This window comes from Hyla sarda, unplaced genomic scaffold (genome assembly GCF_029499605.1).
Source record: "Hyla sarda isolate aHylSar1 unplaced genomic scaffold, aHylSar1.hap1 scaffold_142, whole genome shotgun sequence".
Classification (NCBI taxonomy): domain Eukaryota; kingdom Metazoa; phylum Chordata; class Amphibia; order Anura; family Hylidae; genus Hyla; species Hyla sarda.
In genome coordinates this window covers 390,812-407,897 of record NW_026608050.1, presented here as the reverse complement: position 1 = coordinate 407,897, position 17,086 = coordinate 390,812, and the positions used below count along the sequence as shown (strand labels likewise).

General features: G+C 45.3%; 5 non-coding genes and 1 pseudogene across 5 annotated transcripts; all 6 read right to left on the bottom strand.

Annotated features, from left to right (window-relative positions):
* Window positions 1-1,442: 1,442 nt before the first annotated feature.
* Window positions 1,443-1,633, bottom strand: LOC130307300 (U2 spliceosomal RNA). Its single transcript, XR_008856490.1, has one exon. It is a non-coding gene; the product is annotated as a U2 spliceosomal RNA (small nuclear RNA).
* A 2,085-nt stretch (window positions 1,634-3,718) lies between these two features.
* On the bottom strand, window positions 3,719-3,902 carry LOC130307256 (U2 spliceosomal RNA). The gene has a single exon (XR_008856458.1). It is a non-coding gene; the product is annotated as a U2 spliceosomal RNA (small nuclear RNA).
* Window positions 3,903-10,981: 7,079 nt separating this feature from the next.
* LOC130307168 (U2 spliceosomal RNA) lies at window positions 10,982-11,172 on the bottom strand. Its single transcript, XR_008856379.1, has one exon. It is a non-coding gene; the product is annotated as a U2 spliceosomal RNA (small nuclear RNA).
* Window positions 11,173-13,258: 2,086 nt separating this feature from the next.
* Window positions 13,259-13,444, bottom strand: LOC130307255 (U2 spliceosomal RNA). Its single transcript, XR_008856457.1, has one exon. It is a non-coding gene; the product is annotated as a U2 spliceosomal RNA (small nuclear RNA).
* A 693-nt stretch (window positions 13,445-14,137) lies between these two features.
* On the bottom strand, window positions 14,138-14,297 carry LOC130307261 (U2 spliceosomal RNA; annotated as a pseudogene).
* Window positions 14,298-16,381: 2,084 nt separating this feature from the next.
* On the bottom strand, window positions 16,382-16,572 carry LOC130307167 (U2 spliceosomal RNA). Its single transcript, XR_008856378.1, has one exon. It is a non-coding gene; the product is annotated as a U2 spliceosomal RNA (small nuclear RNA).
* Between the last annotated feature and the right edge of the window lie 514 nt (window positions 16,573-17,086).

Sequence of the window (17,086 nt, the reverse complement as noted above, 5' to 3'; positions counted from 1 at the left end):
AAGATGGATGCAACAATCTCCTGTTGCTTCTATGAAGGCCGTAATAGACGACATCACCAAACAGCTCCATAGTCACATACACAGCAAAGGAGAGATGTTGTTTACACCTAGTGATGTCAGTGGTATTGAGTGACATCACAGCACAGTGCTAAGGCTCCTGGGCCTGGACACAGCAGCGGCTGCAATATCTCAACGGAGAATACGTTTATATCTATGTGTGTGTGTGCGCATATATATATATATATATATATATATATATATATATATATATTTCTCCGCCGAAATCACTTTTAAACCCATTTCCACCTTTTTTTCCCTTCTCTTCCTCTTACTTTTTTTTCACGTTTTTTTACGTTTTTCTCCTTTTCGCCTCTTTTCTGGGCGTATTATTCTTCTTTTTCTTCTTTTTTTTCGTCTAATGCATACCCCATCAGTGCAGCAATGCTTATTCAATACCGCCAGCAGATGGAGACACTGGGGGATAATTTTCTAAGGATTTATACTGATTTTTCCTGTCTGAATTTGTCGCACAGAAAGTTGCAGGCCAAATATGTGTGACATTTCTGCGACTTTAGCTTCTAGAGCATTTTTACAACATTATACATAGGTGCTGAATACATAAAAAGCGACTGTTCAGCGACAGACAAGTCGCATCGGCTGAAAGTAGGCCAGAATGTCAGTCCATGTTGGAGCAGGTTTAGATACAGTCTAAAGCATAGATCTCAAAGTCTGTGCACAGAATTTAGCAAGGGCCTCGCACCTTCTGATGCATCAGGTAGGTGCACAATAGCATAGCCTAACCCTCTGTACTTTGGTCTATATTGATGCGGGACATAGACAGCCAGCTGATGACCAATCCATTAGTGCAATGGATGGCTGGAAGCATTTGTCTTTGCCTTTGCAATACCACAGAAGCAATGCATGGTCAATGTACAGCAATGACACACCTGTGTGAACAGCCAGGAGACCCCCCCCCCCCATGTTATGTTACATAGTTACATTGTTAGTACGGTCGAAAAAAGACATATGTCCATCAAGTTCAACCAGGGAATTAAGGGGTAGGGGTGTGGCGCGATATTGGGGAAGGGATGAGATTTTATATTTCTTCATAAGCATTAATCTTATTTTGTCAATTAGGAACATTCAGCACCCACCCGCTATCAAGGCAGCTGCCTATCATGTCATGCCCTACCTGCACAGGTGTGCTGGCTACTCAAATGATCCAATTAAGGAGGCCATTTAGTCAGCAGCAGCAGAAGTCCTGTGCCTGGACGCTCCAACAGGGGCCAGACACAAGCAGAAGCAGAAGCAGCAGAAGCAGCAGCAGCACCACCTTTTGTTTTTTGGCTGCAGCAGCAGCAAGGCCCACAGGGCTGGCTAGCTGGCTAGCCAGCAAGCAGGTAGCAATGAAAGTAGGAATCTTTCTTTTTAACCCTGTAAGGGGGTGGTGCACTGTACCCGAAGATACTGCCATATCGGGTCAATGCATAGGGCGACGGAAGCAAGCTTCGAAATCGGCCCCCGTTCTCAAAAATCCATTTAATATATGGTCCCCAGATAGGGGACATATCAGATATTAAACTGATAAGAACAGATACTACACTTGATCTTAGCCAAAAGGCCGAGAAGCGATAACCGTGAAAGGGGCGGGCCCAACAAGGTCCCCTTCATGGGCACTATCACTGCTTGCTGTCAGGGAGGCTGCCAGACAATTTTCCATGCACACTCTGGGCTGGGGGGCAGTCAACCACCAGTACACACAGCAGAACCTAAACCCATACCATTATTGCTAAGCAGCAAGACAGGGGCCCATTGCACTCCCACGGGGCCTTTTTAAATGCAATCCATAACCCGGATTTGCCAGGAACCCTTCTTACTCCTCCTACTTGCATGTGACACTGGGCTTAGGATCTGCATAGGAAACACACACACAAGCACACACCTACCTTTGTTGCCTGCAGATGCCTCCTTGGCTGTCCCCAAACGGTATCAAACCAACACCCACGGGAAGCTGTAAGCATAGAGGACATGCCTGCACCCCATTGGACTTACCTGTGTGGGTTAAATCCGGGTTATTTGACAACCTATGGCGGTGATGGTTCTGCTCAGGCAGAGCAGTGCTGATGCTCCTCATAAAGCTGTCGCTGCTGTGAAGGTTCTAGGTGACATCACAAATCCCTATGGTTACATACACAACAAAGCTGGGTTGTTGTTGTTTACACTCTGCAAGGCCTGTGGAAGTGAGTGACATCATAGCACTGTAGTTCTGAGGGTTCAAGATGGATGCAACAATCTCCTGTTGCTTCTATGAAGGCCGTAATAGACGACATCACCAAACAGCTCCATAGTCACATACACAGCAAAGGAGAGATGTTGTTTACACCTAGTGATGTCAGTGGTATTGAGTGACATCACAGCACAGTGCTAAGGCTCCTGGGCCTGGACACAGCAGCGGCTGCAATATCTCAACGGAGAATACGTTTATATCTATGTGTGTGTGTGCGCATATATATATATATATATATATATATATATATATATATATATTTCTCCGCCGAAATCACTTTTAAACCCATTTCCACCTTTTTTTCCCTTCTCTTCCTCTTACTTTTTTTTCACGTTTTTTTACGTTTTTCTCCTTTTCGCCTCTTTTCTGGGCGTATTATTCTTCTTTTTCTTCTTTTTTTTCGTCTAATGCATACCCCATCAGTGCAGCAATGCTTATTCAATACCGCCAGCAGATGGAGACACTGGGGGATAATTTTCTAAGGATTTATACTGATTTTTCCTGTCTGAATTTGTCGCACAGAAAGTTGCAGGCCAAATATGTGTGACATTTCTGCGACTTTAGCTTCTAGAGCATTTTTACAACATTATACATAGGTGCTGAATACATAAAAAGCGACTGTTCAGCGACAGACAAGTCGCATCGGCTGAAAGTAGGCCAGAATGTCAGTCCATGTTGGAGCAGGTTTAGATACAGTCTAAAGCATAGATCTCAAAGTCTGTGCACAGAATTTAGCAAGGGCCTCGCACCTTCTGATGCATCAGGTAGGTGCACAATAGCATAGCCTAACCCTCTGTACTTTGGTCTATATTGATGCGGGACATAGACAGCCAGCTGATGACCAATCCATTAGTGCAATGGATGGCTGGAAGCATTTGTCTTTGCCTTTGCAATACCACAGAAGCAATGCATGGTCAATGTACAGCAATGACACACCTGTGTGAACAGCCAGGAGACCCCCCCCCCCCATGTTATGTTACATAGTTACATAGTTAGTACGGTCGAAAAAAGACATATGTCCATCAAGTTCAACCAGGGAATTAAGGGGTAGGGGTGTGGCGCGATATTGGGGAAGGGATGAGATTTTATATTTCTTCATAAGCATTAATCTTATTTTGTCAATTAGGAACATTCAGCACCCACCCGCTATCAAGGCAGCTGCCTATCATGTCATGCCCTACCTGCACAGGTGTGCTGGCTACTCAAATGATCCAATTAAGGAGGCCATTTAGTCAGCAGCAGCAGAAGTCCTGTGCCTGGACGCTCCAACAGGGGCCAGACACAAGCAGAAGCAGAAGCAGCAGAAGCAGCAGCAGCACCACCTTTTGTTTTTTGGCTGCAGCAGCAGCAAGGCCCACAGGGCTGGCTAGCTGGCTAGCCAGCAAGCAGGTAGCAATGAAAGTAGGAATCTTTCTTTTTAACCCTGTAAGGGGGTGGTGCACTGTACCCGAAGATACTGCCATATCGGGTCAATGCATAGGGCGACGGAAGCAAGCTTCGAAATCGGCCCCCGTTCTCAAAAATCCATTTAATATATGGTCCCCAGATAGGGGACGTATCAGATATTAAACTGATAAGAACAGATTTTTTTTTTTTTTTTTTTTTTAAAACCTTCAGGTTTGAATTAAAACTTAATCGTTCAGGTTTACTTCACGTTTGCCTCTCAGATTTACTGAACTTAGTCACAATTCATCAAACTCATCATTAGGTTACTTTATCAACATATAACAAAATACACCCAAAAACAAAGTACATAGCATAACAACACACCACCCTCAAACCCTCACCACGTGTCTCCATTTTAAAAACTTCCAAGTCCCCTCCGCATCATCCTCTCCAAATCTCTTCTTATCCCACAAATATACAGTATGCAATCTATCTAATATCATTCTCATACACTCTTCAACCGACACATCCTTCTTCTTAAATATATACAAATTCCTAACATCCCACAATACCTCCTTAATTATCGCTAACAACACATATAACATTCTCTCCTTCCTCCCACCTACCACCGCCAGACCAAACATAATCACTTCAAAAGACCACTTTCTTACCCCCATCAATTCTTTGGCCAACGGACCAATTCCCTTCCACACTTCTTGCGCTCTATCACAATTCCAAAACAAATGCATAATACTCTCATTCCCTCCACAACCCTCTCTCGGACATCTCTCACTCCTTCCAATCCCCCGACTCTTCTGTACCTCTCTTACTGGCAATGCACCATGCAAACTCTGCCATACAATCTCTCTCTGTCTATTAGTCATACCATCTGTCTGCAAACTCTTCCACACTTTACTCACATTCTGTCCTCTCACCATATTAATATTACACTGAACTTCCTTCTCCCTAATACACTTCACCATACTCTTCTTCTCCTTTAACACATCCTGTCTCACACCTATCAAACCAAACTTTCTCATGAACACCTCAACAAACCCATACCAACCAGGACTCACCAAAGCATACGGCTTTCTCAGATCTCTCTCCATCCACCCTAATCTGCATAACACACCCCCTCCTAGAAACCTCATCATACATGCAAATTTCCACTGCTCTCCCATACTTCTCCTCACAGCAAACAATAGATTAATCCCCAGATACACTTCAACATTAGGAAAATTCATTCCTCCATTCCTACACTCTTTCATCACATTCTCTCTTCTCACCTTCTCCACTTTCGACCCCCAGAAAAATACAAACAAAATCCTATTCAACTTTCTCAGTGTCATATAACCTGGTGGAAACACCAAAGCCACATACAACAGGATCGGCAATATCACACTCTTGATCACCACAATCTTACCAATCATTGACAACTCTCTCATACTCCAAAAATCCAACTTCCTTTTTATTCTAACACCAACCTCTTCCCAACTTTCTCTTCCATCCAGCCTCTCATCAAATTTAACTCCCAACACCTTAATCGCTCCGTCTACACATTTCACCCCTACATCCTCTACTTCATACATCCTTCCAAAAACCTTATACTCACTCTTATCCCAATTAACTCTAAAACCAGAAGCACCACAAAAATACCCAGCCAACAACTTTGCTCTCTGCAAAGCTCCAACATACTCACAGATCACACAAACATCATCCATATATGCCAACACTTTCAAGTCTCTCCCACCACTCCCAGGAATCCTCACACCTCTCATACACTTATCCCTTCTCAACAACTCCAACAAAGGCTCTATCGCACATATAAAGACCAAGGGTGACAGGGGACACCCCTGTCTCACTCCAGAACACACATTCACTTTCTTACTAACCCAGCCATTAATTAATACTTTACTATACACTCCATCATACAATACTCTAATCATTTTAACAAAACCTTCCGGAAAACCCATTCTATCCAACACTTTAAATAAAAACTCATGTGACAACCTATCAAAAGCTTTCTCAAAATCCAAAGACAACACTCCAACACACTGATCTCTACCCAAGCAATCCCATAATACATCACGCAACAAACCCAAATTCTCACTTATCCTTCTTTTTGGCACACCACATACTTGTTCTTCTCCAATCACCTGATCAATCACATCCCTCATTCTATTCGCCAACACCTTTGCAAGAATTTTATAATCAACATTCAATAACGTAATCGGTCTCCAATTCCTCACATCCTTTCTATCCCCTTTTTTAAAGATCAATACCACCACTCCACTCTTCATACTTTCCTCCAATCTACCATTCTTGCACACAAAATCATAAATCTCCACCAAATCCACTTTAACCGTCTCCCACATTCTAGCATAAAATTCCACCGGCAACCCATCCTCACCTGGTGTCTTATTTCTAGCCATACTTTTAATCACCAACTCCAATTCTTTCACTCCCACACCTTTCACCAGGCTATCTGCCTCCCTGTCATGCACTCTGCTCTCAATCTTCCCAATCACCTCAGACTGCAGACCCATATCACACTCCTTCTCAGCATATAAATCCTTATAAAAATCCTCAACCACACTCAACACTCTTTTACCTTTAACCATCACACCATCCTTATCATACACCTCTATCAACTCCTCTCTTTTACCAGACACCCTTTTAAAGAAAAACCTTGAGCATCTCTCACCCTTCTCCAACTTATTCAACTTAGCCTGATACACAATCTCTCTTCCTCTCTCCAACATCCACTTCTCTACTTCCTTCTTAATCTCTTCAATCTCACTCTCCACACAACCACCACTCTTCCTCCATTTTTTCAAAAAGATCAATCTCTTCTGCAGCCACTCATACCTTCTTCTCTTTCCCGCAGCTCTCTTATACCCCTCTCTTTTAAAGAAAACATGCGTTCTCTCCTTCACCCAACTCCACCACTGCAATACATCCACAAAATCAGCTTTCCTCCTCTTCCAAACCTCATACTTCTTCACATACCTCTCATACACCCCTCCCTCCTCCATCAAACTAACATTCAATTTCCATAAACCCCGCCCACTCAAACATTCCACATTAAACCCCAAATCATATCTTACACACTCATGATCTGAATACAATACCTTCATTTGCATATACTCCCTACCCAACACTCCTTTTGACACAAAACACATATCCAATCTTGAAGCACACTTTCCCCTATCTGAAAAATAAGTCGGACACACATCAACATTACACAATTTAGCCACATCTTGCAACCTCAAATCATTCACCACATTCCTCAACATCCTACCAGATACATCGATCTTACTCCCTTCAATCTCACAATTGAAATCCCCCACACATACCATAGGCTCTCTCCCCGGCAAAAACAACTTTAACTTCTCAAACAACTCCACCCTCTCATTCTTCTTAACAGACGCATACACATTAAATATTCGAACCTTAACTCCACCCACCTCCACCTTAACCATCAAACACCTTCCCTCTTCAATCACTGTATGGCTCTCTACCTTGAACCTCTTATCCTTAAATAACACACCAACCCCATCATTCCTATTTACAGAAGACATAGACCACACAGAATCCCCATATCCCCACTCCCCCTTCCCTACCTCTTCCACCAACCCACACTCTTGTACACAAATAACATCAGCCCCCATACCTGCCAACTCCTGCAAAATTGCAGCCCTCCTAACCCTACTCCTAAACACCCTAACATTAGATGAAATTATTTTAAAAGACATACTACTATCCCCATATGAAAAAAACAAACAAAGGAAAAAAAACACAACAAAACAATCACCTATATACAAAAGAAAACACCAATCAATGCGATGTTCTACGGGTTAAGGTACCAAGCGGTACTTGTCCATCACCTTCCTGATCCACCTCGGATCTAAATAATGGTTCGAAAGGGTTTCTCGAACTAAACGAAGTCTCCTCACTCCTCTCAGCCCATTCTTTCTTTCTCGCTTTTTTTGGATACCTGTGACACAAATCATCCGCCACTTTCTTCCCTCTATGCCTTCCTGAAGACACAGCACTCTCTGAATCGGTAGTAAAATCTTCAATCACAGGCTCATTCTCCATCTCTTCCTCCAACTCCTTCTGCACCACAGCCACAGTCTTGCTCTCCATAAGCTTAAGTCCAGGTTTTCCCGCCAAAACGGGTTTTCCCTCCAAAATGGGCTTTCCCTCCAAAATTGGATTTCCCTCCAAAATTGGAGACCCCTCCAAAACTGGAGTCCCCTCCAAAACTGGAGTCCCCTCCATCACAGCACTTGTCTCCATTTTATCTCTCTCTTCCAGGTATCTCTTTCCCTCCTCCTGCTTCCTTTCTACCTCTTTCTGTCTTTCGATCTTCTCCTCCTCCCTCCTTTTTCTCTCTTCCGGGCACTCTCTCATCACATGTCCAGCCTCTCCACATACATGGCATTTTTTTGGCTCAGGACACGCATTGGCCTCATGTCCCTCTTTCTGGCAATTCCTGCACACTCTCACAGCCGCACAATTCTCCTTCACATGCCCAAACATATGGCACTTTCTGCAGAACATGGGCTGCCCAGGGTAGGTAAGATAACCTCTCTGCCCCGCAATAGAAAAACTCGCCGGGGGATGCTGCACTCCGTAAATTCCACTGGCATCTTGCTTCAACTTCACCAAAAACTTATACTCCGCATTAAACACTCCCAATATGCTCTTCTGTGCAATCCCTCCTCTGACAGTCTCACAGTACTGCTTCAAAAAATTTTCCACCAACTTCACATCCATAAACGGGTTGTATACACGGACTAAAAGGGGTTTCTCCTCCAACTCAAACAAAGGCTCAAACGACACATTCTTCATAATGGTATTTTCCACATTCTCACGCAGGCTCTGGTAAAAGGACAGGCACCCATTAATAGTGTAGAAACTCACATCATATATACCTTGCCGCTTACTTTCCTGTAAGCAAAAGACGTCCTTCATCGGTATCCCGGCCATGTCCTCCACCAAACGACGCCCCACAAACGTGATCTTATTCTTCTCCACATCAGAAACCTCCACCTTCACCCGAATAGTGTTCTTAACGAATCCAGCTGCCATCTTCTCTGTCGGTCTGAGACCACAGTATCGCCTCCTGAAAAAACCCTCTGCAAGCAGAGAAACACGCACCCCTGACCCAGACCAAGTTTACACTTGATCTGAGCCAAAAGGCCGAGAAGCGATAACCGTGAAAGGGGCGGGCCCAACAAGGTCCCCTTCATGGGCACTATCACTGCTTGCTGTCAGGGAGGCTGCCAGACAATTTTCCATGCACACTCTGGGCTGGGGGGCAGTCAACCACCAGTACACACAGCAGAACCTAAACCCATACCATTATTGCTAAGCAGCAAGACAGGGGCCCATTGCACTCCCACGGGGCCTTTTTAAATGCAATCCATAACCCGGATTTGCCAGGAACCCTTCTTACTCCTCCTACTTGCATGTGACACTGGGCTTAGGATCTGCATAGGAAACACACACACAAGCACACACCTACCTTTGTTGCCTGCAGATGCCTCCTTGGCTGTCCCCAAACGGTATCAAACCAACACCCACGGGAAGCTGTAAGCATAGAGGACATGCCTGCACCCCATTGGACTTACCTGTGTGGGTTAAATCCGGGTTATTTGACAACCTATGGCGGTGATGGTTCTGCTCAGGCAGAGCAGTGCTGATGCTCCTCATAAAGCTGTCGCTGCTGTGAAGGTTCTAGGTGACATCACAAATCCCTATGGTTACATACACAACAAAGCTGGGTTGTTGTTGTTTACACTCTGCAAGGCCTGTGGAAGTGAGTGACATCATAGCACTGTAGTTCTGAGGGTTCAAGATGGATGCAACAATCTCCTGTTGCTTCTATGAAGGCCGTAATAGACGACATCACCAAACAGCTCCATAGTCACATACACAGCAAAGGAGAGATGTTGTTTACACCTAGTGATGTCAGTGGTATTGAGTGACATCACAGCACAGTGCTAAGGCTCCTGGGCCTGGACACAGCAGCGGCTGCAATATCTCAACGGAGAATACGTTTATATCTATGTGTGTGTGTGCGCATATATATATATATATATATATATATATATATATATATATATATATATATATATATTTCTCCGCCGAAATCACTTTTAAACCCATTTCCACCTTTTTTTCCCTTCTCTTCCTCTTACTTTTTTTTCACGTTTTTTTACGTTTTTCTCCTTTTCGCCTCTTTTCTGGGCGTATTATTCTTCTTTTTCTTCTTTTTTTTCGTCTAATGCATACCCCATCAGTGCAGCAATGCTTATTCAATACCGCCAGCAGATGGAGACACTGGGGGATAATTTTCTAAGGATTTATACTGATTTTTCCTGTCTGAATTTGTCGCACAGAAAGTTGCAGGCCAAATATGTGTGACATTTCTGCGACTTTAGCTTCTAGAGCATTTTTACAACATTATACATAGGTGCTGAATACATAAAAAGCGACTGTTCAGCGACAGACAAGTCGCATCGGCTGAAAGTAGGCCAGAATGTCAGTCCATGTTGGAGCAGGTTTAGATACAGTCTAAAGCATAGATCTCAAAGTCTGTGCACAGAATTTAGCAAGGGCCTCGCACCTTCTGATGCATCAGGTAGGTGCACAATAGCATAGCCTAACCCTCTGTACTTTGGTCTATATTGATGCGGGACATAGACAGCCAGCTGATGACCAATCCATTAGTGCAATGGATGGCTGGAAGCATTTGTCTTTGCCTTTGCAATACCACAGAAGCAATGCATGGTCAATGTACAGCAATGACACACCTGTGTGAACAGCCAGGAGACCCCCCCCCCATGTTATGTTACATAGTTACATAGTTAGTACGGTCGAAAAAAGACATATGTCCATCAAGTTCAACCAGGGAATTAAGGGGTAGGGGTGTGGCGCGATATTGGGGAAGGGATGAGATTTTATATTTCTTCATAAGCATTAATCTTATTTTGTCAATTAGGAACATTCAGCACCCACCCGCTATCAAGGCAGCTGCCTATCATGTCATGCCCTACCTGCACAGGTGTGCTGGCTACTCAAATGATCCAATTAAGGAGGCCATTTAGTCAGCAGCAGCAGAAGTCCTGTGCCTGGACGCTCCAACAGGGGCCAGACACAAGCAGAAGCAGAAGCAGCAGCAGCACCACCTTTTGTTTTTTGGCTGCAGCAGCAGCAAGGCCCACAGGGCTGGCTAGCTGGCTAGCCAGCAAGCAGGTAGCAATGAAAGTAGGAATCTTTCTTTTTAACCCTGTAAGGGGGTGGTGCACTGTACCCGAAGATACTGCCATATCGGGTCAATGCATAGGGCGACGGAAGCAAGCTTCGAAATCGGCCCCCGTTCTCAAAAATCCATTTAATATATGGTCCCCAGATAGGGGACGTATCAGATATTAAACTGATAAGAACAGATACTACACTTGATCTTAGCCAAAAGGCCGAGAAGCGATAACCGTGAAAGGGGCGGGCCCAACAAGGTCCCCTTCATGGGCACTATCACTGCTTGCTGTCAGGGAGGCTGCCAGACAATTTTCCATGCACACTCTGGGCTGGGGGGCAGTCAACCACCAGTACACACAGCAGAACCTAAACCCATACCATTATTGCTAAGCAGCAAGACAGGGGCCCATTGCACTCCCACGGGGCCTTTTTAAATGCAATCCATAACCCGGATTTGCCAGGAACCCTTCTTACTCCTCCTACTTGCATGTGACACTGGGCTTAGGATCTGCATAGGAAACACACACACAAGCACACACCTACCTTTGTTGCCTGCAGATGCCTCCTTGGCTGTCCCCAAACGGTATCAAACCAACACCCACGGGAAGCTGTAAGCATAGAGGACATGCCTGCACCCCATTGGACTTACCTGTGTGGGTTAAATCCGGGTTATTTGACAACCTATGGCGGTGATGGTTCTGCTCAGGCAGAGCAGTGCTGATGCTCCTCATAAAGCTGTCGCTGCTGTGAAGGTTCTAGGTGACATCACAAATCCCTATGGTTACATACACAACAAAGCTGGGTTGTTGTTGTTTACACTCTGCAAGGCCTGTGGAAGTGAGTGACATCATAGCACTGTAGTTCTGAGGGTTCAAGATGGATGCAACAATCTCCTGTTGCTTCTATGAAGGCCGTAATAGACGACATCACCAAACAGCTCCATAGTCACATACACAGCAAAGGAGAGATGTTGTTTACACCTAGTGATGTCAGTGGTATTGAGTGACATCACAGCACAGTGCTAAGGCTCCTGGGCCTGGACACAGCAGCGGCTGCAATATCTCAACGGAGAATACGTTTATATCTATGTGTGTGTGTGCGCATATATATATATATATATATATATATATATATATATATATATATTTCTCCGCCGAAATCACTTTTAAACCCATTTCCACCTTTTTTTCCCTTCTCTTCCTCTTACTTTTTTTTCACGTTTTTTTACGTTTTTCTCCTTTTCGCCTCTTTTCTGGGCGTATTATTCTTCTTTTTCTTCTTTTTTTTCGTCTAATGCATACCCCATCAGTGCAGCAATGCTTATTCAATACCGCCAGCAGATGGAGACACTGGGGGATAATTTTCTAAGGATTTATACTGATTTTTCCTGTCTGAATTTGTCGCACAGAAAGTTGCAGGCCAAATATGTGTGACATTTCTGCGACTTTAGCTTCTAGAGCATTTTTACAACATTATACATAGGTGCTGAATACATAAAAAGCGACTGTTCAGCGACAGACAAGTCGCATCGGCTGAAAGTAGGCCAGAATGTCAGTCCATGTTGGAGCAGGTTTAGATACAGTCTAAAGCATAGATCTCAAAGTCTGTGCACAGAATTTAGCAAGGGCCTCGCACCTTCTGATGCATCAGGTAGGTGCACAATAGCATAGCCTAACCCTCTGTACTTTGGTCTATATTGATGCGGGACATAGACAGCCAGCTGATGACCAATCCATTAGTGCAATGGATGGCTGGAAGCATTTGTCTTTGCCTTTGCAATACCACAGAAGCAATGCATGGTCAATGTACAGCAATGACACACCTGTGTGAACAGCCAGGAGACCCCCCCCCCCATGTTATGTTACATAGTTACATAGTTAGTACGGTCGAAAAAAGACATATGTCCATCAAGTTCAACCAGGGAATTAAGGGGTAGGGGTGTGGCGCGATATTGGGGAAGGGATGAGATTTTATATTTCTTCATAAGCATTAATCTTATTTTGTCAATTAGGAACATTCAGCACCCACCCGCTATCAAGGCAGCTGCCTATCATGTCATGCCCTACCTGCACAGGTGTGCTGGCTACTCAAATGATCCAATTAAGGAGGCCATTTAGTCAGCAGCAGCAGAAGTCCTGTGCCTGGACGCTCCAACAGGGGCCAGACACAAGCAGAAGCAGAAGCAGCAGAAGCAGCAGCAGCACCACCTTTTGTTTTTTGGCTGCAGCAGCAGCAAGGCCCACAGGGCTGGCTAGCTGGCTAGCCAGCAAGCAGGTAGCAATGAAAGTAGGAATCTTTCTTTTTAACCCTGTAAGGGGGTGGTGCACTGTACCCGAAGATACTGCCATATCGGGTCAATGCATAGGGCGACGGAAGCAAGCTTCGAAATCGGCCCCCGTTCTCAAAAATCCATTTAATATATGGTCCCCAGATAGGGGACGTATCAGATATTAAACTGATAAGAACAGATTTTTTTTTTTTTTTTTTTTATCTAAAGCCGAGGAACGTGCTTTCGATTCACCCAAAGTGCAAGAAAAAGTGCAAACGTGTTACACTAAAAAAAACGTGCACAAAGGATGCGGTCTATCGCAAGCCCTTCTCCGATAGGAGAGAGGCCCCCCAACAAACCTTACCCTTCGCCTCCGGACCAAAAGGTACCTGCGAGGTTCCAGGTTCGATGTCCCTTTTCGCCGAAGCTACTAGGAGACCACAAATGCTCGCGGCATCCCCCTTGGCGTTAGCCAAGGTATCTGCCCGCAGAGCCGATTACGGTAGGTACCCTGCGAAGCAGGAGTACCCGGGGTGTTTGCAGGGAGGTGCGGAACCTAATGGCCACACACACCTCCCCTAGACCGCCAGGAGGGACACCCAGAAGGGCTACCGCATCCTGACAAATCCTGTGAACACACAACACGCAAAAAGTGACACAGTGAGACAAAAAATAAATAAATAAGTGAATGTGTGCAGATATACTGCCCGGACATCCGGCCGGATCTATAAAAATTTCTCTGATCCTAGCCAGAAGGCCGGGAATCAAGAGGTGAGTGCCACAAGGTGAAGAGATTATGGTGCCCGTGCTTCAACTCAGTGAGCCTATTCTCCCAGTGAGTTTCGGCACCTCGGGGTCACCACTCCCCGAGGCACAAAAGTACCTCGGCTCTAGACCCTCTCAGCCTCATGGCGAGACCCGGAGGGAACAGGTCACATCGGGGCAGCCGTCGAGCTGATTCCTCAGAACCAGCCCCGGAAAGCCCTGGTACACCTGCATCCTCCATGCAGCACCCATCCCCACCAGCATGAAAACTGATAAGAACAGATACTACACTTGATCTTAGCCAAAAGGCCGAGAAGCGATAACCGTGAAAGGGGCGGGCCCAAGAAGGTCCCCTTCATGGGCACTATCACTGCTTGCTGTCAGGGAGGCTGCCAGACAATTTTCCATGCACACTCTGGGCTGGGGGGCAGTCAACCACCAGTACACACAGCAGAACCTAAACCCATACCATTATTGCTAAGCAGCAAGACAGGGGCCCATTGCACTCCCACGGGGCCTTTTTAAATGCAATCCATAACCCGGATTTGCCAGGAACCCTTCTTACTCCTCCTACTTGCATGTGACACTGGGCTTAGGATCTGCATAGGAAACACACACACAAGCACACACCTACCTTTGTTGCCTGCAGATGCCTCCTTGGCTGTCCCCAAACGGTATCAAACCAACACCCACGGGAAGCTGTAAGCATAGAGGACATGCCTGCACCCCATTGGACTTACCTGTGTGGGTTAAATCCGGGTTATTTGACAACCTATGGCGGTGATGGTTCTGCTCAGGCAGAGCAGTGCTGATGCTCCTCATAAAGCTGTCGCTGCTGTGAAGGTTCTAGGTGACATCACAAATCCCTATGGTTACATACACAACAAAGCTGGGTTGTTGTTGTTTACACTCTGCAAGGCCTGTGGAAGTGAGTGACATCATAGCACTGTAGTTCTGAGGGTTCAAGATGGATGCAACAATCTCCTGTTGCTTCTATGAAGGCCGTAATAGACGACATCACCAAACAGCTCCATAGTCACATACACAGCAAAGGAGAGATGTTGTTTACACCTAGTGATGTCAGTGGTATTGAGTGACATCACAGCACAGTGCTAAGGCTCCTGGGCCTGGACACAGCAGCGGCTGCAATATCTCAACGGAGAATACGTTTATATCTATGTGTGTGTGTGCGCATATATATATATATATATATATATATATATATATATATATATTTCTCCGCCGAAATCACTTTTAAACCCATTTCCACCTTTTTTTCCCTTCTCTTCCTCTTACTTTTTTTTCACGTTTTTTTACGTTTTTCTCCTTTTCGCCTCTTTTCTGGGCGTATTATTCTTCTTTTTCTTCTTTTTTTTCGTCTAATGCATACCCCATCAGTGCAGCAATGCTTATTCAATACCGCCAGCAGATGGAGACACTGGGGGATAATTTTCTAAGGATTTATACTGATTTTTCCTGTCTGAATTTGTCGCACAGAAAGTTGCAGGCCAAATATGTGTGACATTTCTGCGACTTTAGCTTCTAGAGCATTTTTACAACATTATACATAGGTGCTGAATACATAAAAAGCGACTGTTCAGCGACAGACAAGTCGCATCGGCTGAAAGTAGGCCAGAATGTCAGTCCATGTTGGAGCAGGTTTAGATACAGTCTAAAGCATAGATCTCAAAGTCTGTGCACAGAATTTAGCAAGGGCCTCGCACCTTCTGATGCATCAGGTAGGTGCACAATAGCATAGCCTAACCCTCTGTACTTTGGTCTATATTGATGCGGGACATAGACAGCCAGCTGATGACCAATCCATTAGTGCAATGGATGGCTGGAAGCATTTGTCTTTGCCTTTGCAATACCACAGAAGCAATGCATGGTCAATGTACAGCAATGACACACCTGTGTGAACAGCCAGGAGACCCCCCCCCCCATGTTATGTTACATAGTTACATAGTTAGTACGGTCGAAAAAAGACATATGTCCATCAAGTTCAACCAGGGAATTAAGGGGTAGGGGTGTGGCGCGATATTGGGGAAGGGATGAGATTTTATATTTCTTCATAAGCATTAATCTTATTTTGTCAATTAGGAACATTCAGCACCCACCCGCTATCAAGGCAGCTGCCTATCATGTCATGCCCTACCTGCACAGGTGTGCTGGCTACTCAAATGATCCAATTAAGGAGGCCATTTAGTCAGCAGCAGCAGAAGTCCTGTGCCTGGACGCTCCAACAGGGGCCAGACACAAGCAGAAGCAGAAGCAGCAGATGCAGCAGCAGCACCACCTTTTGTTTTTTGGCTGCAGCAGCAGCAAGGCCCACAGGGCTGGCTAGCTGGCTAGCCAGCAAGCAGGTAGCAATGAAAGTAGGAATCTTTCTTTTTAACCCTGTAAGGGGGTGGTGCACTGTACCCGAAGATACTGCCATATCGGGTCAATGCATAGGGCGACGGAAGCAAGCTTCGAAATCGGCCCCCGTTCTCAAAAATCCATTTAATATATGGTCCCCAGATAGGGGACGTATCAGATATTAAACTGATAAGAACAGATACTACACTTGATCTTAGCCAAAAGGCCGAGAAGCGATAACCGTGAAAGGGGCGGGCCCAACAAGGTCCCCTTCATGGGCACTATCACTGCTTGCTGTCAGGGAGGCTGCCAGACAATTTTCCATGCACACTCTGGGCTGGGGGGCAGTCAACCACCAGTACACACAGCAGAACCTAAACCCATACCATTATTGCTAAGCAGCAAGACAGGGGCCCATTGCACTCCCACGGGGCCTTTTTAAATGCAATCCATAACCCGGATTTGCCAGGAACCCTTCTTACTCCTCCTACTTGCATGTGACACTGGGCTTAGGATCTGCATAGGAAACACACACACAAGCACACACCTACCTTTGTTGCCTGCAGATGCCTCCTTGGCTGTCCCCAAACGGTATCAAACCAACACCCACGGGAAGCTGTAAGCATAGAGGACATGCCTGCACCCCATTGGACTTACCTGTGTGGGTTAAATCCGGGTTATTTGACAACCTATGGCGGTGATGGTTCTGCTCAGGCAGAGCAGTGCTGATGCTCCTCATAAAGCTGTCGCTG